The sequence below is a fragment of the Triticum dicoccoides genome, chromosome 3B (genome assembly GCF_002162155.2).
Source record: "Triticum dicoccoides isolate Atlit2015 ecotype Zavitan chromosome 3B, WEW_v2.0, whole genome shotgun sequence".
Lineage (NCBI taxonomy): Eukaryota > Viridiplantae > Streptophyta > Magnoliopsida > Poales > Poaceae > Triticum > Triticum dicoccoides.
The window spans coordinates 591895877-591915513 of NC_041385.1; positions in this window are offsets into that span (position 1 = coordinate 591895877).

Below are 19637 nucleotides of genomic sequence, written 5' to 3' on the forward strand. Positions count from 1 at the left end.
GTTGATCTTGATAACCCACAATCAAAGAATCAACATTATGATAAGAGAGACTTCATTGCTAGGAAGCATGGTAAAGAAAGAGAACCATGGGTTCAGAAACCCATGCCTTTTCCTCCTAAGCCATCCAAGAAAAAGGATGATGAGGATTTTGAGTGCTTTGCTGAAATGATTAGACCTATCCTTTTGCATATGCGTTTGACTGATATGCTTAAAATGAATCCCTATGCCAAGTATATGAAAGATATTGTTACAAATAAAAGAAAGATACCGGAAGCTAAAATTTCCACCATGCTTGCTAATTATACTTTTAAAGGTGGAATACCAAAGAAACTTGGAGATCCAGGAGTACCAACTATACCATGCTCCATTAAAAGAAACTATGTTGAAACTGCTTTATGTGATCTTGGAGCCGGTCTTAGTGTTATGCCTTCCTCTTTTTGTCGTAGACTTGATTTGAATAAGTTGACACCTACTGAAATCTCTTTGCAAATGGCCGATAAATCAACTGCTATACCCATCGGTATTTGTGAGGATGTGCCTGTTGTGGTTGCAAACATTACTATTTTAACGAACTTTGTTATTCTTGATATTCCCGAGGACGACAGTATGTCGATCATCCTTGGTAGACCTTTTCTAAATAATGTAGGGGCTGTTATTGATTGCAACAAAGGCAATGTCACTTTTCATGTTAATGGTAATGAGCATACGGTACACTTTCCAAAGAAACAACCTCAAGTTCATAGTATCAATTCTATTGGAAAATTTTCAACGATTACTATTGGAGGTTTTGAATTCCCTCTCACTACATTCAAAAAGAAATATGATATCCTTATCGTTGGGGACATGCATATCCCTGTTGAGGTAACATAGTGTTATTCGAAAATTCTCCGGTTTCATGTTATTCAGAAGAAGTTTGTTAACAAGACTTGATCAACCTTGTTAGTGGATTCCTTTTGATAAGCATGAGATGGATGAAGTTAGAAAGCACAACCTTCTGTACCCACCTTTTACTTTCTGTTATTTAGAATAAATAAAGCAAAAATAGTATTTTTTGTCTGTTTTCTGAATTATCCATGCAATAAAAAATACCCCGAAAATAAAAGTTCTCCAAATGCCCTGAATATTGAGTATGATTTTTTGTAGAATATTTGAGAATTTCTGGCACTCAGAACACACCAGGGGGCCCACCATTTTGTCACGAGGGTGGAGGGCACACCCTACCCCCCTAGGCGCGCCCCCTGCCTCGTGGGCCCCACGTGGATCCCCTCCACTTATTCCAGCACCCACACACTTCGTCTTCCTCCAAACAAAATCATCCCATAGCTCAAACCCGTGTTCTAGCTCGTTTTGCTGTCATTTTCGATCTCCTTGCTCAAAGCTCCATTCACAAAACTGCTTTGGGGGATTGTTCTTCGGTATGTGACTCCTCCAATGGTCTAATTAGTTTTCGTTCTAGTGCTTTATTTATTGCAAATTTTTGCTGCTAAGGTCACCCTATTCTTGAGCTTGCATGCCAAATTTATATGGTCTAAAGTAGTTTTGATGCATGATATAGCCTCTAGGCACTTGTGGGAGTAGTTGCTATCAATCTTGTTGAGTTTGGTTCACATTTATTTTGAGTCACTAAAAATTTCAGAAATTTTTCAGATGAAGAAAATGATAAAGAGATTGTTGAGAGGCTCCTCGAGGCGAAGCTCGAAGGAAAATCAGAATGAAGAGAATAAAAAGCTGAAGTACAATCTTCCACGCACCACGGAGGTTCGGTCATGTGAATGGCCTTGCGGTGCATTCTTGAGAGTGGCCGGAATTCACGATGACTTTTATTATTTGGCTGAGAATGCAGGCCTCACCGACTTTCTCCACGACCAATGTGAACAATATCTCCTACTCACTAATATTTTCGTGCAAAACTTTTATTTCCATGCTAGAAGATCACCACCTTCGGTGGATTTTTATTTATATGATGAGTTTAAGGAGATGTCACTATATGATTTTTGTGTGGTTTGCAAGTTTCCCTTTGAGGGCAGCATCGAGGAACCACATCCTAGTGATGTGGATGAATTTATTGATCAAATTGATGTAGGGGAAACGAGAAAAGTTTCAGATGCTAGGATTACTAGTGTACATTTTCCTGTCCTACGTTACTTTGCAATATTTGCTAGTAGATGTTTAATTGGTCGTGGGAACTGTGGGGGCTTCAGTGCTCTTGACCTTGCTATTTTGTGCATTCTTTATTTCGTGATACAACTTTCAGTTTAGGCTCTATTGTTGCTAAACGGTTAAGTCTGAACCGTAGAAAGGGCCCCATCTTCGGAGGTATCTTTGCTTCACGCCTTCCTAAACACTATGAGATACCTATTAGGCATTATGAGAAAGAGGAAAAGTTGCTGCCCACTATTTTTCTATACTATAAGAGTATGGTAGCACATGACTTTATTGTTAAAAATAAGAAGAAGATACTTAAGTATTACTTGATATTTGCTAAAACTAAGTGTGAGACTATTATTTTGCCTGCACCCTCTTTGTTTAATATACATTCAGGCACGTACCTCATCATGCCCGAGGACATTTATGCATAGTGGGAGCTGACATGAGTCCTAGAGCCTGAGCTTGAGCCACCACTTGATCCATATCGAGAGTCTGTTTATCAGTGGGATCCGGAGGAGCTCGCTAACCAGTGGCACCCCGAGGACCCTCCTTAGTACACTGGAGAGGAACGCTTCGATCCATGGGCATAGACCAACTTAGGCCAAAAGCGTAAGCTTGGGGGAGTATGTATTTCTCACTGACATTACATTCATGTTCACACATTCATTCTAGTTGTCGGTGTTCATACTTTTTCATTGTACTATCCATGCTAGTTTATTTTCTTTTCTTGCTTTCTTCTTGTGTGTTTGAAAAACATTGAGAAAAACCAAAAAAAATAGTTGTAGCTTTTAGCTAGTTTACTTTCCATGCTTGTAGTAGTAATATTAAAAGAAAACCCAAAAAGATTTCCCGTTCTTCTTTTGCTTGTTGGGAGCTTTCCCATGTAAATAGTTTTATTTTTCTTTGAATTTCTTTTCTTTTCTTTGGGGGTCGAGAGGAGAAGACCACGATGAAAATGATGAGTGGCTCTCATATGCATTATTTTTTATCTAACCAAGAGCCCATATTACCTTGTCTTCTCCTTTGAATTAAATGTTTGCATATTCCAGCTTAGTCCAATGCACGTGCACTATTATTATTATCCACACCGTTTGGTCGTGCAAGTGAAAGGCAATAATGACGATATATGATGAAATGATTTAGATGAGAGAAGCTAGTATGAACTCAACCTATCTTGTTTTTCTAAATATGATTAGTTCATCGTTCCTGATTCAGCCCATTATGAATGAAACATGTTTGTAATGAGAATTAGAGATTATAGTTATTCATGTCATGCTTAATTAGCTAGGAGTTTATAATGGTTTACCTTGTGTGCCAACATGCTATTAAAATGGTTGTGATGTGGTATGATAGGGTAGTATCCTCCTTTGAATGATTCGAGTGGCTTGACTTGGCACATGTTCACACATGTAGTTGAAACAAAATCAACATAGCCTTCACGATATTTATGTTCATGGTGATTTATATCCTACTCCTGCTTGCACTCATTATTGGTTAATCTTAATGCATGTTCGTGACTATTGTCGCTCTCTAGTTGGTCGCTTCCCAATCTCTTTCTAGCCATCACTTGTACTAAGTGGAATACTGCTTGTGCATCCACTTCCATAAACCCCAAAGTTATTCCATATGAGTCCACCATACCTTCCTATATGCGGTATCTACCTGTCGTTCCAAGTAAATTTGTATGTGCCAAACTCTAAACCTTCAAATGAAATTCTGTTTTTTATGCTCGAATAGCTCATGTATCAACTAGAGTTGTCTATATCTTCCATGCTAGGTGGGTTATTCTCACGATGAGTGGACTCCGCTCATCATTCACGAGAAAATGGCTGGTAACCGAGATGCCCAGTCCCATGCTCAAATCAAATAAATATAATTGCAAACAAAACTCCCCCAGGATTGTTTTTAGTTGGACAGTACCCGTTGTTTCGAACCAGCCGTGGAATGTGCTCGTTGGTGGTGGGGGAGTATAAACTTTACCATTCTGTTTGGGAACCGCCTATAATGTATGTAGCATGGAAGATATCGAGATCTCTTGGTTGTTATGTTGACAATGCAAGTATGCCACTCAAAATACTATTTATCTCGTTTCAAAACTCGAGCTCTGGCACCTCCGCAAATCCCTGCTTCCCTCTGCGAAGGGCCTATATATTTACTTTTATGTTGAGTCATTGTCCTCTTATTTAAAAACACCAGTTGGAGAGCACCGCTGTCATTTGCATGCATTGCTAATAATTTACATTGAGTATGACTGCGACTGGATCTCTTTTGCCATGAATTACAATGTTTAGTCAGTCCTTGATCTTCAGGGGTGCTCTGCATTTATGTTTTGCATTCTCAGAAAGGGCTAGCGAGATACCATCTTGTTATATCATATTATAATTGCTCGCTAGTTGATTATGCCATTGATATGAGTAAACATGATACCTAAATGTTACTGTGAATATGGTTAGTTCATAATCTTTGCTGAAAACTTGAATGCTAACTTTACATATTTGCAACAAGATCAAACAGAGTTTGTAAAAGTTTTTCTTTATCACTCTCAGTTTGTCAACTGAATTGCTTGAGGACAAGCAAAGGTTTAAGCTTGGGGGAGTAGATACGTCTCCAACGTATCTACTTTTCCAAACACTTTTGCCCTTGTTTTGGACTCTAACTTGCATGATTTGAATGGAGCTAACCCGAACTGACGCTGTTTTCAGCAGAATTGCTATCGTGTTATTTTTGTGTAGAAATAAAAGTTCTCGGGATGACCTGAAACTCCACGGAGTCACGTTTTAGAATTAATGAAAAATATTGGTGAAAGAATCAATAGAGGGGGACCCACACCCTGTCCACGAGGGTGCAGGGCGCGCCCACCCCCCTGGGGCGCGCCCCCTGCGTCATGGGTCCCCTGGACCTCCACTGACCTCAACTCCAACTCTATATATTCACATTCGGGGAGAAAAAATCAGGGAGAAGGATTCATCTCATTTTACGATACGGAGCCACTACCAAGCCCTGTTCTTCCTCGGGAGGGCTGATCTGGAGTCCGTTCGGGGCTCCAGAGAGGGGAATTCGTTGCCATCATCATCACCAGCCATCCTCCATCACCAATTTCAGGATTCTCACCGCAGTGCGTGAGTAATCCCATCGTAGGCTTGCTGAACGGTGATGGGTTGGATGAGATTTACCATGTAATCGAGTTAGTTTTGTTAGGGTTTGATCCCTAGTATCCATTATGTTCTAAGATTGATGTTGCTATGACTTTTCCATGCTTAATGCTTGTCACTAGGGCCCGAGTGCCATGATTTCAGATCAGAACCTATTATATTTCATGAATATATGTGAGTTCTTGATCCTATCTTGCAAGTCAATAGTCACCTATTACGTGTTATGATCCGGCAAACCCCGGAGTGACGATAGTCGGGACACTTACCGATGATGACCGTAGTTTGAGGAGTTCGTGTATTCACTAAGTGCTAATGCTTTGGTCTGGTACTCTATTAAAAGGAAGCCTTAATATCCCTTAGTTTCCAATAGGACCCTGCTGCCACGGGAGGGTAGGACAAAAGATGTCATGCAAGTTCCTTTCCATAAGCACGTATGACTATATTTGGAATACATGCCTACATTACATTGAAGAACTGGAGCTAGTTCTATGTCACCCTATGTTATACTTGTTGCATGATGAATTGCATCCAACATAATTATCCATCATTGATCCATTGCCTACGAGCTAATTTCATATTGAACTTTGCTTACTTACTTCTCCGTTGCCATTGTTACGATTGCTACAAAACTACTACTGTTGCTTTTGCCACCGTTACTGTTACTTCCATACTACTTTGCTACTAAATACTTTGCTGTAGATATTAAGTCTTTCAGGAATGGTTGAATTGGCAACTCAGCTGCTAATACTTGAGAATATTCTTTGGCTCCCCTTGTGTCAAATTGATAAATTTGGGTTGAATACTCTACCCTTGAAAACTGTTGCGATCCCCTATACTTGTGGGTTATGAAGAGTCTTCGAGTCAGACACGAGGTAGCGGGCGCACCCAAGGTGGTAGGGAGCGCCCTCCACCCTCGTGGATGACTCGGAACTCTTCTGGCCCAACTCTTTTGCTTCGGGGGCTTCTTCTGGTCCATAATAAATATTCGTAAATTGGTAGGTCAATTGGACTCCATTTGGTATTCCTTTTCTGTAAAACTCAGAAACAAGAAAAAAAACTAAAACTGGCACTGGGCTTTAGGTTAATAGGTTAGTCCCAAAAATCATATAAAATAGCATATAAATGCATATAAAACATCCAAGGTGGATAATATAATAGCATGGAGCAATCAAAAATTATAGATACGTTGGAGACGTATCAATCCCTATTGCGCGGGGTTTTCTGTTGTTCAGCCAATGTGCAAAAATGTAAGTTAAAAGAGGAAAATAAATGGGAGCTTAGGGATTGGCACCCTCATGAACCACATGTTTGATGAGAAAATAAAATCATATAAATTGTGCATACCTTCTTTGCATTGCGATTAGCACCACCCGCAACTTCTGCTCTAGGTGGCATGAAGTCATCATCATCGGGGTTAGGGGCGTTCCAAACCATTGTGCAAAAAAATGCAAAAAAGAAGACGTGAGTGGAACCTGAATATGCGGGTTTTAGTGCATCCAAAAGTAGATTACATTAGTGGAACAACACTTGAAAGTTGCCAGCTGAAAAAATGACAAACAATGTCGTTGCCATCTTTTGAAGAAAAAGGCAGGGAGTAAGTATGACATATTATGTTGTGTGTGGTAAATAAGTTGACATCATAAAATGTGAATTAAGTGAGTACACAAATAGGTGACATCTGCGAAAAATGGTGGCCCCAAAAATGAAATGAAGGAGAATGTTGCCATCTAGCTGTCGGGTAAGTCATGCTGACAGTGCGACATTTGGAGAGTATTGCCATTGCAATACACCTATGACATGTATGTATATTCAAGAGACAAAGTTGCCATAACTGGTAGACACCTATGAAAATCAACATAGTTGTATGAGAACACTGTAGTTGCCATCCACATTGAAGGCAAAAGTTGCCATCATTGGTAGACCTTTATGAAATTCAACATAGTTGTATGAGAACACTATAGTTGCCATCCACAGTGAAAATGGGGAAGGGTGGTAAGTTGCCATCCATGGATCTATTGTCAACAAACATGAGTTGCCATCCATAGTGAAGAGAACTCTGTAATACAGTATAGTTGCCATCACTGTAAACACGCAATGTCAGCACTTGCCATCCACTTCAACGCGATCAACGATGGCAAATGGAAAATCTCACATGGCGTGCAGGCATGAAGAATGTACTATCTATCTATTGCAAAGCAACATCCTCAGTCTGTATCAATGAATAAAGCAAAAATCCGCAGTGTACTCTGTTCTAAAATGTGGAATTGTAGATTCTAGCATATGAACGTACACAGGGAAAGGGGCAGAAATTGCCATCCGCAGTATAGCAGACAAGGTAATAAGTTTCCATCTACAAAACTATTGCATCTATAAGTGTTGTAAGACGTGGATGGCAACAAAACGCACATGACATTCAACAAACACTGCACTACAAATCTGTTGCAACATGCATCCTCGACCTATACATCAAAAACCTGGAGCAAAATCCATAGTTTACTCTTCTCTGTCAACATGGAATTGTGGATCTAGCTTATGAACGCACACAAAAAAAGGGACATTCATGGGCCGCACAGAAAGGAATGTCGTCTGTGAACTAACCTCGCCGAATAGAAGAAGTTTCGGCGGTTGCCGGAGAGGAAATCGATCAAGGGAGAGAGCTCTGGTGAGTAAGCGCCTATATAGATCACAGACGGAATTTCGTCACCGCCTCGCAGACAAACCCCGCTGGCCAATTGGAGAACTAGCACCGAATGAAGCAGTCGACTCGCCAGCACAGTTCGCGAACGCCCCCGACAATGCCGAATCCCTCATTGGAGACTCGCTGAAGACAATGAAGTGCTACGGGTGGACTGGAAACTGCCCGGCGAAGGCAGTGGGGGGGAGAGGGGTGGAATGCAGATGCAGATGGGAGAAAATGGAATGGGAAGGGGAAAAGGGGAGCGCGCGGTGGCGGTTTCGTCGTGGTTGTCGGCTACTGCCACTACAAAAAAATATACTTCCGTGATGATATGTGTTTGTCACAGTAGGTCACGTTTTCTGTCATGCATGTACATCCATGACGATTTTATGACAGAATCAAGATAGTCATACCTGTGCTGTTGTAGAAGTGTTCCATGACATTACCAAAATTATCATCACGGAAGTGTCCACTTCCATGACGATAAATCGCGCGTCACAAAAGTGCTTTTGTCAAGGGTGACCGACACGTGGCATCCACCGTAACAGAACACTGTTAAGCTACCGGGTCCAGTTTTGGATCCGATAACCCATTAACAGCCCCGACCAATGGGGATTTTCCATGTGTAAAATCATCATTGGCTGGAGGAAACACGTGTCGGCTCACCGTTGGGACAGATGTCATCCACTCATTGGACCGAAGGCGCCTATGATACGTTGACACGTGGCACGACCCAACAGACGCCCATTCCAGTGAAAAAGCAGGACCATTTGACTTGGTCAAAAGGTGGCGGATCGGCCCATGGAAAGCCTGTTAATGGCATGTTCGCATATAGCCCATTTACAGCCCGCTAACCCAGGGCCCGTTACGGCCTATTCGAATTAGGCCAGGTAGCGTCATCTGGGCCATCCAATATGATTCCATCTTGTTTTAACTTCCGACCCATGTATGGCCCATGACGTCTTTCGGCCCATATGAGGCCCTTTGTAACTCTTGGCCCATTAACGGCCTGTGGTGAAACTGGCCCGTAATGAACGGTGTATCACTTTATACCCATTAACGGCCCATTATTCCATTGGGCCATTTCCAGCCCATGTTATCTTTCGGCCTTCTCAGGGCCCATTTATTCTTGGGCTCATTTCCAGCATTCATTTACTTACGGCCCGTTACTGTCATTTTTTGCTTGTGGGCCAAATTCAGCCCGTTGTTACAATTGGCCCGTTTGTGGCCCGTTAATACATTGGGTCATTTTCATAGCGTCATCAAATATGGCCTATTAACGATGGCCCATTATGGTCGGCCCATGAATAGAAAATTCCAACACTAGCCCGTTTATGGCCATAATGCGGTCTGTTATTGGCCCATGTTTGGCCAATCGATCATACGGCCCATATAAGGCCCATTGATGATACGGCCCGTAGAATGCCCATTGTATCTATGGCCTGTAGAAGGCCCATTATTTCTACGACCCGTAGAAGGCCCATTGTTTCTAGGGTCGGTAGGAGGCCCAGTGTCACTATAGTAAATATGTAGCCCATGGTTATTGTGGCCTAGTTTTAAAAATAGGTTATTGCGGCCACTAGCAAACCACCGGAAAAAAACTGCACTGACTACAAGCAAACAAATAAACAAGACAACAAGGAAATAAATAAGCAAGCAACTTATGCTAGGCTATCACGGCTATTGCACATATTACATCCACTAGGCATCAAAGTTCGCCACCAGTGCAAATATAGGGAACAAAGCAGCATATAAACGTCGCAGCAAAACAAGTCCAGAACTGAAACCACTTTAGAAGAGCTCAAGAAACAATATCCTGGGTACCCATAATGCTGGCAAGATGCTTAGCAAGCTTATTAACTTTCTCTTGTTTGACGCTTAAATCCTCCAGCGCTTGTTGTTGCACAAGAAAGTATGCATCTGAATTCTACAGGGACTTCCTCAGTCCTTCAGCTTCTTGCGCAACACAGCTGACTGATGCCTTTCAGCTTGTAGCTGAGACTAAAGAAGCCGAAGTGATTCAGGAAGCGAGTTCGAAGAGCTTGTGCCAGCGGTACTGGCCAATAACTCGAACACTACATCAATGCGGGACTGTGGGGTTTTCTCACTGTCTACAAGATCGTTTTTATCACCTTTCTTGGAGACCAACAGGGTTGTCTCACTATCATGAACCTTATCTGCATTACTTTCTCTACCATTGCATAGTGGGGTGCTCTTCTCCAATATTTTGTTTGCATACTACAAGAGAAGCAAGCAGACACATCACAGGTTTAGCATGTAGTATACGAAACTCATTTTGGTAAACTGGTTCAGTAGTAAGGTGGACAGGATAACAACATGAAACAAACATATATCTATGTACTATGGTCACTGTATTGTCCATATCATTCTAGTTTATGTTGCCTAACCAAGATAGAGCCACAGTTCAACTCATATATTTTTAAGACACAATAGCATAGACAGAATATAAGTGTGAGAAACTACACAACATTGGCAACACTTGTAATGTGCATCACATGAGAACATAACTGTTTATACAACTTAAACTGAAATCAACATAGAGCAAGAAGTTAGAACAACAATTCAGTTAAAGAAATAGGTTTAAAATATACCTCTTGCGCCATTGGAGTTTCAATTGGATCCTTCAAATTCTAAAGTAGTTGGTATGAGTAAATACAGTGATGCAACAAAAAAGGAGTATGAACCATAGCTACAGAATCTGACCTGAGAACAGTTGCTCTTCTGCTTTAAACGTGGAGTTTGGGTTAGCTATGGTGGTCTTCGTGCTTTGGGCACTGTAGTTGCTTTACAAACTGCTCGTGTGGGGGTACTCTATGGTGGACATGGTGCTTTGTCAACTAGAAGTGGGTTACTATCCATTGGGGTTGCGGCTAGATGGGTTGTAGCTGGTTCTCTACCCAACAGTGTAAGTGTGCAATCTGGAAGAGTCTTGATTATGTGTGGTGGGGCATTTGTGGGCTAGTACAACCATGGTTCTATCTGCATTGACGGGTGTCGGTGTCAAAACCGGCGGATCACGGGTAGGGGGTCCCGAACTGTGCGTCTAAGGTTAATGGTAACAGGAGGCGGGGGACATGATGTTTACCCAGGTTCGGGCCCTCTCTATGGAGGTAATACCCTACTTCCTGCTTGATTGATCGTGATGATGTGAGTATTACAAGAGTTGATCTACCACGAGATCATAGAGGCTAAACCCTGGAAGCTAGCCTATGATTATGATTGTCGTTCCTGTCCTACAGACTAAACCGTCCGGTTTATATAGAGACCGAAGGGGGCTAGGGTTACACAGAGTCGGTTACAGAGAAGGAAATCTACATATCCGAATTGCCAAGCTTGCCTTCCATGCCAAGGAGAGCCCCACTCGGACACGCGACGAAGTCTTCTATCTTGTATCTTCATAGTCCAACAGTCCGGCCAATGTATATAGTCCGGCTATCCGAGGACCCCCTAATCTAGGACTCCCTCAGTAACCCCTGAACCAGGCTTCAATGACGATGAGTCCGACACGCAGATTGTCTTCGGCATTGCAAGGCGGGTTCCTTCTCCGAATACTCCAAAGTAGATCTTGAACACAAGAATCGTGTCCGGCTCTGCAAAACAAATTCCACATACCACCATAGAGAGTATAATATTCCACAAGTCTAATCTGCTGACCACTTTTCCATAGCGTGACATCACGCCCCGGCCCAGTCATTATTCGAACCGTTTTCTCAACCTGCTACTACACGTCTTGCGAGGCGGTTTTATTGGCACGTCTTGTCGAAGCAGAGATCGTGTCCCCTTATCACGGGATTCTCATCAATATAGGTGTGGGTAACCCAACCGCGCCATCAGCATGGCGCTTGGGGAATAAACGAGTTTCTAGGGCAAGTGGGAAGGCACATGATTTATGCTGCCTTTATAAAGAGATAAGGATTCCCCCTTTTTCACCCACACCTTCTTCTTCCTCTGCTCATCCATTCTCGAGCTCCAACGCCCAAGCTTTCGCCTTCTCCACCAAAACATTCCGAATATGTCCAAAGTGGGAGGTAAGTGGATGGCCTCCTCCGTTAAGAAGGAGGACATCAAGAAGCTCCGGGAGGCCGGATACCTGTCGAAAGACATCGCGCATCAACTTCCGGCCCAGGGGCAGATCATCCCTACCCCGGAGCCCCAGGAAAGGGTAGTGTTCCTCTCCCACTTTGTCCGCGGGTTGGGATTCCCCCTCCACCCGTTCGTCCGCGGACTGATGTTCTACTACGGGCTGGACTTCCATGATTTGGCCCCCAACTCCATCCTCAACATCTCGACATTTATTGTCATGTGCGAGGCCTTTCTCCGCATCACACCTCACTTTGGCCTGTGGCTGAAGACCTTGAACGTGAAGCCAAAGGTGGTGAGCAGCCAACAAGCGGAGTGCGGAGGCGCCATGGTGGGCAAGATGCCCAATGCCACCTAGCCCAAAGGCTCCTTTGTGGAGACTGTGAAGGGGTGGCAATCGGGGTGGTTCTACATCACCGAGCCCCGCGACACCAACTGGGCGGCAACCCCCGAATTTTGATGCAGCGTCCCCATGCGGCTCACCTCCTGGCAAGAGAAGGGCTTAGCCTGGGGCTCAGCAGAAGAACTGACTGGACTTCATACATGTGTCCAAAACATGATAAGCAAGAAAATCAAACTCGTCAACATGATCCAAGTTATGCTCTCCCGGCGGATTCTTCCGTGCCAGAGATGGACTTGTAATTTTTGGGAGTTCGACCCGGACGAACACAAGACGCTGCTAGAGCTCTTCGGCACGATGCACGAAGACGTCTAGAAGGTGCTCTTCAAGGCCAGCGAGGTACCACCGCCCACAACCGAAGATCGCAGGCTCAGCGCAAAACGCCGAGCTAATCCGCTAAGTTTTCATATTTGCAAGATATGTCTTTTACTAGCACATCCACGGGAGGAACCTAAGCCTCCATGCCAATCTTTCAGGCCTGGGTAATGATAGCGGAGCAGATTAACTGTCCGGCTCTGCTACCTGAAGATCTAGAATCACCTCTTCTGACGAGGGCGGTGTTTCCGGCGCCCTATGAGGTGCCAGAGAAGAAGGCCAAGAAGACGGCCACGAGGACCAGAGATGGTCTCCGACGCAAGGGTGCTTTGGACATGACGTCCGAAGACACCAAGACGCACTCCTCCACCAAAGAGGACGAGGAGGAGGAGGAGGAAATCCATCCCCCCCTACTGGGGGGAGAAAGAAGAGGAAGGCCTCCACACATGGGGAGGTCAAGGCATCCAAGAAGGGAAAAACTCTCCTTCCGGACAACTCCGCTGCAGCCACCAACAACGGCGAGGAGTGGGAGCCCAGGGTCAAGCCCCTGGCCAAATCGTAAGTATCCAGACACAATAGTATTTCCGAACTTTTTTCTTTATCGCTTCTTATTGTGCCAGACATGCACCTGCAGTCCGGCCAAATCCAACATCGAGATATCCTCCTCTTCGGAGGGATCGTTGGACCTGTTGGCGATGAACAGCGAGTCTCTTTCGACGGCCTCCTCCCCTAAGGCCGCGGACAACATCGAGGTGCTGTCTCGAAGGATACCAGGCCAAGGGGAGACCGTTCCGGAGACGCCGGAGGGTGAAACCCCGGTCGCCAAACACATGGGGGAAAAGGCCCCCGCGGACACTGATGATGGGGGCCGCAACCAGTTTGGCCCCCAGCCGAATACGGCTCCAGAAACCCAAGCGGTTCCGGATTTAGGCAGGCAGCCTCTCCCTAACAAGGGGGGCGAGCTGCCTGTACGGATGACCTCTGTCCATCTAGAGGCACCGGACAGCTTGCTGGAAGCACTTCTGGTGCTTCCATTAATGAAGAACACCGTACTCTTATGAGTATGGTGATCGAGAAGGTCCAGTCCACCAAAAGCGGATTGACCGAAGCTTGCGCTAGCCTTCTAACAGGCTTTGAGGTAAGTAATAAAATTGTGAGAGAATATCACAGTGTAGACAGTAGCCCCTGATGCTCTGTTTGGTGTTCGGAAAGAAAAGCTGGACAGAGGATCAAATAATACTCGCAGGAGTCTAACGTAAGATGTCTATGTGAATAAGCAGGCATCGCTGCTGGCCGCTGCCGCTCGTACTACGGAGGTATCTAGACTAAAGCAGAGCTTGGAGCGGACCGAGGGAGAGCTCGGCCTCGTGAAGAGGCAGCTGGAGGAAAGCCAAGGTATGTAATACCCTGCCTGTATACTTATGAAGGATAAATGGTTCATGCTGATTAAAGCATCATGAACTTTTGTAGGGGCCATGACCGAGGTGGCGGCCCTTAAGAAGGCGTTAGCTGAGGCCGAAGACAAGGCGTCCAAGGAACAGGCCGCGTGCGAGAAGCAGGAGGCCCGGGTCAACGAGGTCCAGCAATAGCTTCAGGATGTCATCAAGAAGTACAAGTCCTTGGAGCGTGACTCTAAGACTCAAGAGTCTGAGCTTGCCAAGGCCCTCCAGAGCGCGCAAGACGCCCGAGCCGAAGCCCAGAGGGCCCTCCAGGAGGTTCAGGTGGCTAAGAAGATTGTGGCGAGTAAGGCTTTTGTTATGCAAAGCAAGCATGTGAAGGAGGCATTCTTTTTACTTACCCGAATTTGGAGTTCTCCAGGAGCGTTTGCGGATCTGCCGCGCAGCGTATCAGATGCCGCAGAGTTCTACGGGTCCAAAGAAGGGAGCTCAACCGAGAAGCTGTTATGGTCTCAATACCTTAGGCCAGAACATCCGATGCCCTTTAGCGACCAGCTGAAACAGTTGGTCGAGCTGCACAAGGCAGCCGAACTGGCCATGAAGGACCTCATAGTCCGGTTATGGCCTGCCGAGCCCATGCCCAGTAGCTACTTCGGACTCGTGAAGCGGCTTGTGAGTGCCTGCCCACGACTTGAAGTCATAAAGCGGTCGGTTTGCATTGAAGGTGCGCGGACGGCCTTGCCCATGCGAAGATGCATTGGGAGAAGATGGACGCCACGACGCTGATGACCAAGGGGCCGCCAAAAGGCAAGGAGCACCGCCGACCCGAACTATATTATGACAATGTCCTGAAGGGATCCTGCCTTGTGGCGGAGCAATGTACAAAGGATGTAATCTTTGAATGAATGCATTAATTTTATCCTGTAATATGAAACAAGTTCATTGTGCAATATAATGCTTGTTGATTTAAAATTTTACCTCCTGTGCGGCCGTTTATAAAATTTGAGAGTTGGCCAGTCATCGGCTTCTACCCCCACGTAACTAGTACAGGGGTGTTCGTGATAAATCTAAACACTCTTTATCCAAGTTTTTGGTCCTTTAAGGAGGTGTTTAGCATAACGAACATGGCAATCAGACTATATGGATTTATCACCCTCACTTAGCCATAGGAGTTCTATAATTTTAAATTTTGGCATAGCCACTGGTATTCGGAAGGCCAAACTTGGGGCACTATACACGCCTAAATCGGACAAAAACCGATTCCTCACGTGAAGCGGAAAAAATCTTTAAGGATTTGAAACCTCTCGAACAGCGACCAGCTCTCGCCGCATCATGACAGTCAGTTTTCGGCTTTCTCTACTGAGGTGCTCGTCCAGAAGAACCAGGATACAATCGCAGTAGTTCTTCCTTTACTACCCTAGCCGATATAGCGGAACGTAGGGTAGCAAGCACAGGAGCCGAGCAACCCAACTATTGACCCAAGACATGATTCGGAGCCGATGCATATAATGCTATAAGTTCAGGGTGCCGAACTGTACTATAAAAGTGTTCAGACTTTCTTGCCATGTTATGGGGTACACTGAAGCCCCTGGCGAACTAAGCGTACCAGAATGTACGGGTGCAATTTATAATAAATAAATAGACAAGGAAAAAAATAAGTAATAAGCTGACGCTGCAAATTATTTTCCATTGTTATTTGATTAATATGTCAAGGCATATGTATACAAGTAGTGTGATAAGCAAATAGGGCTATTTGACATGCCATGACCAAGAGCGAGTTGCGTGTGGGTATGCAAAACAGGTATAGCAATCGTTAGCAGAGACCACGTGGGAATTCCCTTGTACGTCAAAGCCCCTTGCCTTCTTGGTGTATCCGTCCCGCTATGGTTCCGATGATCAGGTTATCAGAAAAGCCTCAAGAAGAGAGAAACCTGAAAGGAGAAGAAAGAGTGAAAGTGTGTGGATCCAGGGGCGGTTTAGCCGCATTGTGGACCACAGTCTAGTTGCGCCTCCGTTCGTGCCCATGGTATTTTAAGTGCGTAATTATGTACGCGCGGCATGAATTTCATCGCCTGATTGAGACTAGGACAGAGGCCAAATTGCTAGATGAGCTCTGGATGGGTCGGACGGTCCTGTCGCAGAGTAGTTCGAACTCTCTTGACGGTGTCTGGGGGCTTTATTACCGAATTTAGGGTCTGCCTAAGAAGGTTGCTCTGTACTTCTGCTGCAAGGGTCGCGGTGTGCTCCTCCGTACGGAGGGAGCGCTCTGTATTACCATTGACTGTTATAACACCGCGAGGTCCGGGCATCTTGACCTTGAGGTAAGCATAGTGTGGCACCGCATTGAATCGAGCGGATGCGGTTCATCCAAGTAGTGCATGATAACCACTGCGGAAGGGGCGATGTCGAAGATTAACTCTTCGCTTCGGAAATTATCTGGGGATGTGAAGACCACTTCCAGTGTGATTGAGTCTGTACAGCAGGCCTCTACACCTAGTATGACACCTTTAAAGGTTGTTTTGGTGGGCTTGATCCTTGAGGGATCGATACCCATTTTGTGCACTGCATCCTGATAAAGCAGGTTCAGGCTGCTGCCACCATCCATGAGGACTCGTGTGAGGTGGAATCCATCGATAATGGGGTCGAGGACCAGTGCGGCTGAACCGCCATGACGAATACTGGTCGGATGGTCCCTGCGATCGAAGGTGATCAGACAGGAGGACCATGGGTTGAACTTTGGCGCGACTGGCTCCATCGCGTAGACGTCCCTTAGTGCGCATTTCCGCTCCCGCTTGGGAATATGGGTGGCATATATCATATTCACGGTTTTGACTTGAGGAGGTAATTTCTTCTGTCCCCCTGTGTTCGGTGGCCGGGGCTCCTCGTCGTCATCACTGTGCGACCCCTTTTCCTTGTTTTCGGCATTTAACTTGTCGGCCTGTTTAAATACCCAACATTCTCTATTGGTATGGTTGGCTGGTTTATCGGGGGTGCCGTGGATTTGACACGAACGATCGAGTATGCGGTCTAGACTGAACGGGCCCGGATTGTTTATTTTAAATGGCTTTTTCCGCTGACGGACTTGGAGCCACTGAATCTGGCATTGACGGTCGTGTCTTCGGCGTTATCGCCATTATTTCGACGCTTGTGTCTGTTGCGTCGGGGCTTGCCGTTGCTATCTCTGGCGTCTGAATTGCCAGGTTTTCTTGATGTGCTGTTACTACGAGCTAACCAGCTATCCTCGCCCGCGCAAAAGCGGGTCATGAGTGTCGTAAGGGCTGCCATGGACTTCGGCTTCTCTTGGCCGAGGTGTCGGGCGAGCCACTCGTCATAGATGTTATGCTTAGAGGCCGCTAGGGCTTCGGCATCCGGACAGTCGATGATTTGGTTCTTCTTAGTTAGGAACTGAGTCCAGAATTTCCTGGCTGACTCTCCGGGCTGTTGGGTTATATGACTTAAGTCATCAGTGTCCGGTGGTCGTACATAAGTGCCCTGAAAGTTGTCAAGGAATGCGTCTTCTAGGTTCTCCCAACTGCCAATGGAGTTTTAGGGCAGACTATTCAACCAGTGCCGAGCTGGTCCCTTGAGTTTTAGCGGGAGATACTTGATGGCATGGAGATCATCGCCGTGGGCCATGTGAATGTGGAGAAGGAAGTCTTCAATCCATACCATGGGATCTGTTGTCCCATCATATTGTTCGATGTTTACGGGTTTAAACCCTTCTGGGAATTCATGTTCCATTACTTCATCAGTGAAGCATAGGGAGTGTGCGGCGCCTCTATGTCGGGCTACCTCGCGATGCAGTTCGGATGGAGCTGGTCTGCTGTATTCAGCCCGGACGGATTTGTATTGAGTATATCCAGCGTGACGGTCATCGTCGTGCCTTGGGTCACGCCCCCGCGATCCGTAGATCAATTTGAGCTGTCCTGCTTTGTTTTCCAATTCATATCGCAGGTCATGTGTGTATCCCCGAGCCTTTGTGTTTCTATTTGTTCGACGATGGGGTGCGGGCTGGTGTTCGGACTGATACGCCGCTTTATTTCGGCCACGTGGTGGTCGGTCAGCCGCATCATGCACTGGTAGTATGGGCTCTAGTGCCTCGTCCTCGAATTGAGGTAGCAACCTGCGCCTTGGGTAGCTTTTGGTTGGACGCTCGAGTCCGTATTCCTCGGCTGCCAGGACCTCAGTCCATCTATCAGTGAGCAAATCTTGATCAGCTTGAAGCTACTGCTGTTTTTTCTTCAGGCTCTTTGCAGTGGCTATAAGTCAGCGCTTGAAGCGCTCCTGCTCGACGGGATCCTCAGGCATGGTAAATTCTTCGTCGCCGAGGCTCACCTCATCTTCGGAGGGAGGCATGTAACTATCATCCTCCGAGTCTTCATCCAGGGCCTGTTCATCAGGGCTAGCTTGCCCATCCTCCAGTCTGGCTTCTTCGAAGCTTGGCTGGGCGGGGTCGTTTTCATCTTCGGCATCATCCGGAGTGCTATTGTCTCTTGTGCCGGTATCGCTGTTTTTACCATGGCCATGGTCTAGAGCGGCGCCGCTGACATCGGCGCTTCGGCTGCTTCTCACCAGGATTATCCTCCACTGCATCCTTTTGGTCCTCGCCATTGTTTTCTTTGGGTGTGTCCACCATATATATGTCATACGATGAGGTGGTTGTCCAGCGCCCTGTGGGCGATGGTTCCTGTTCTTCTCCGGCATCGTCGTCCATACCGTCGATGTCTTCGGAGTCGAAATCAAGCATGTCAGTTAGGTCGTCGACAGTGGCTATTAAGTGGGTGATGGGTGGGTAACGAATTTCCTCGTCGTCCGCTTCCCACTCAAGCCGGACATAGTTCGGCCAAGAGTCTCCTGACAAGGAGAGAAATTTTAATGAGTTTAACGCGTCGCCCAAGGGCGAGTGTTGAAAGATGTCCGTGAAGCTGAACTCCAAGATCGGCGCCTAGTCAGATTCGATGGGCGCGGATACACGCGGTTCGGAACCTATGGCCAGAGATGAGTTCGAGGGTCCGATGATACAGACCTCATTGGAGGTTGAATCTATGTTCGGCTCTAGCACCATTGAGTGTGCGGCCTCCACGGCGGGGTCCATCCTCCTGTCCTCGTATGGCACGATTTGCATCGGATCTAAGGCCAGGGCAGCTACGAGTGCTCTCTCCTGAACACCGTCCGATGGAAGATCTAGGTCATGCTCATCGTGGCTGTAGGGTGCATTTGTCTGGGTTCAAATACGTCGAAGATCAAGTCTCTATGGATGTCGGCGGTGTAGTTTAGGCTTCCAAACCTGACCTGATGGCCAGGGGCGTAGCTGTCGATCTGCTCCAGATGGCCAAGCAAGTTGGCCCGCAGTGCGAAGCCGTCGAATACGAAGATCTATCCAGGGAGGGAAATCTCACCCTGGACCGCGTCGTTGTAGATGATTGAAGGATCCATTAAGCCCTATG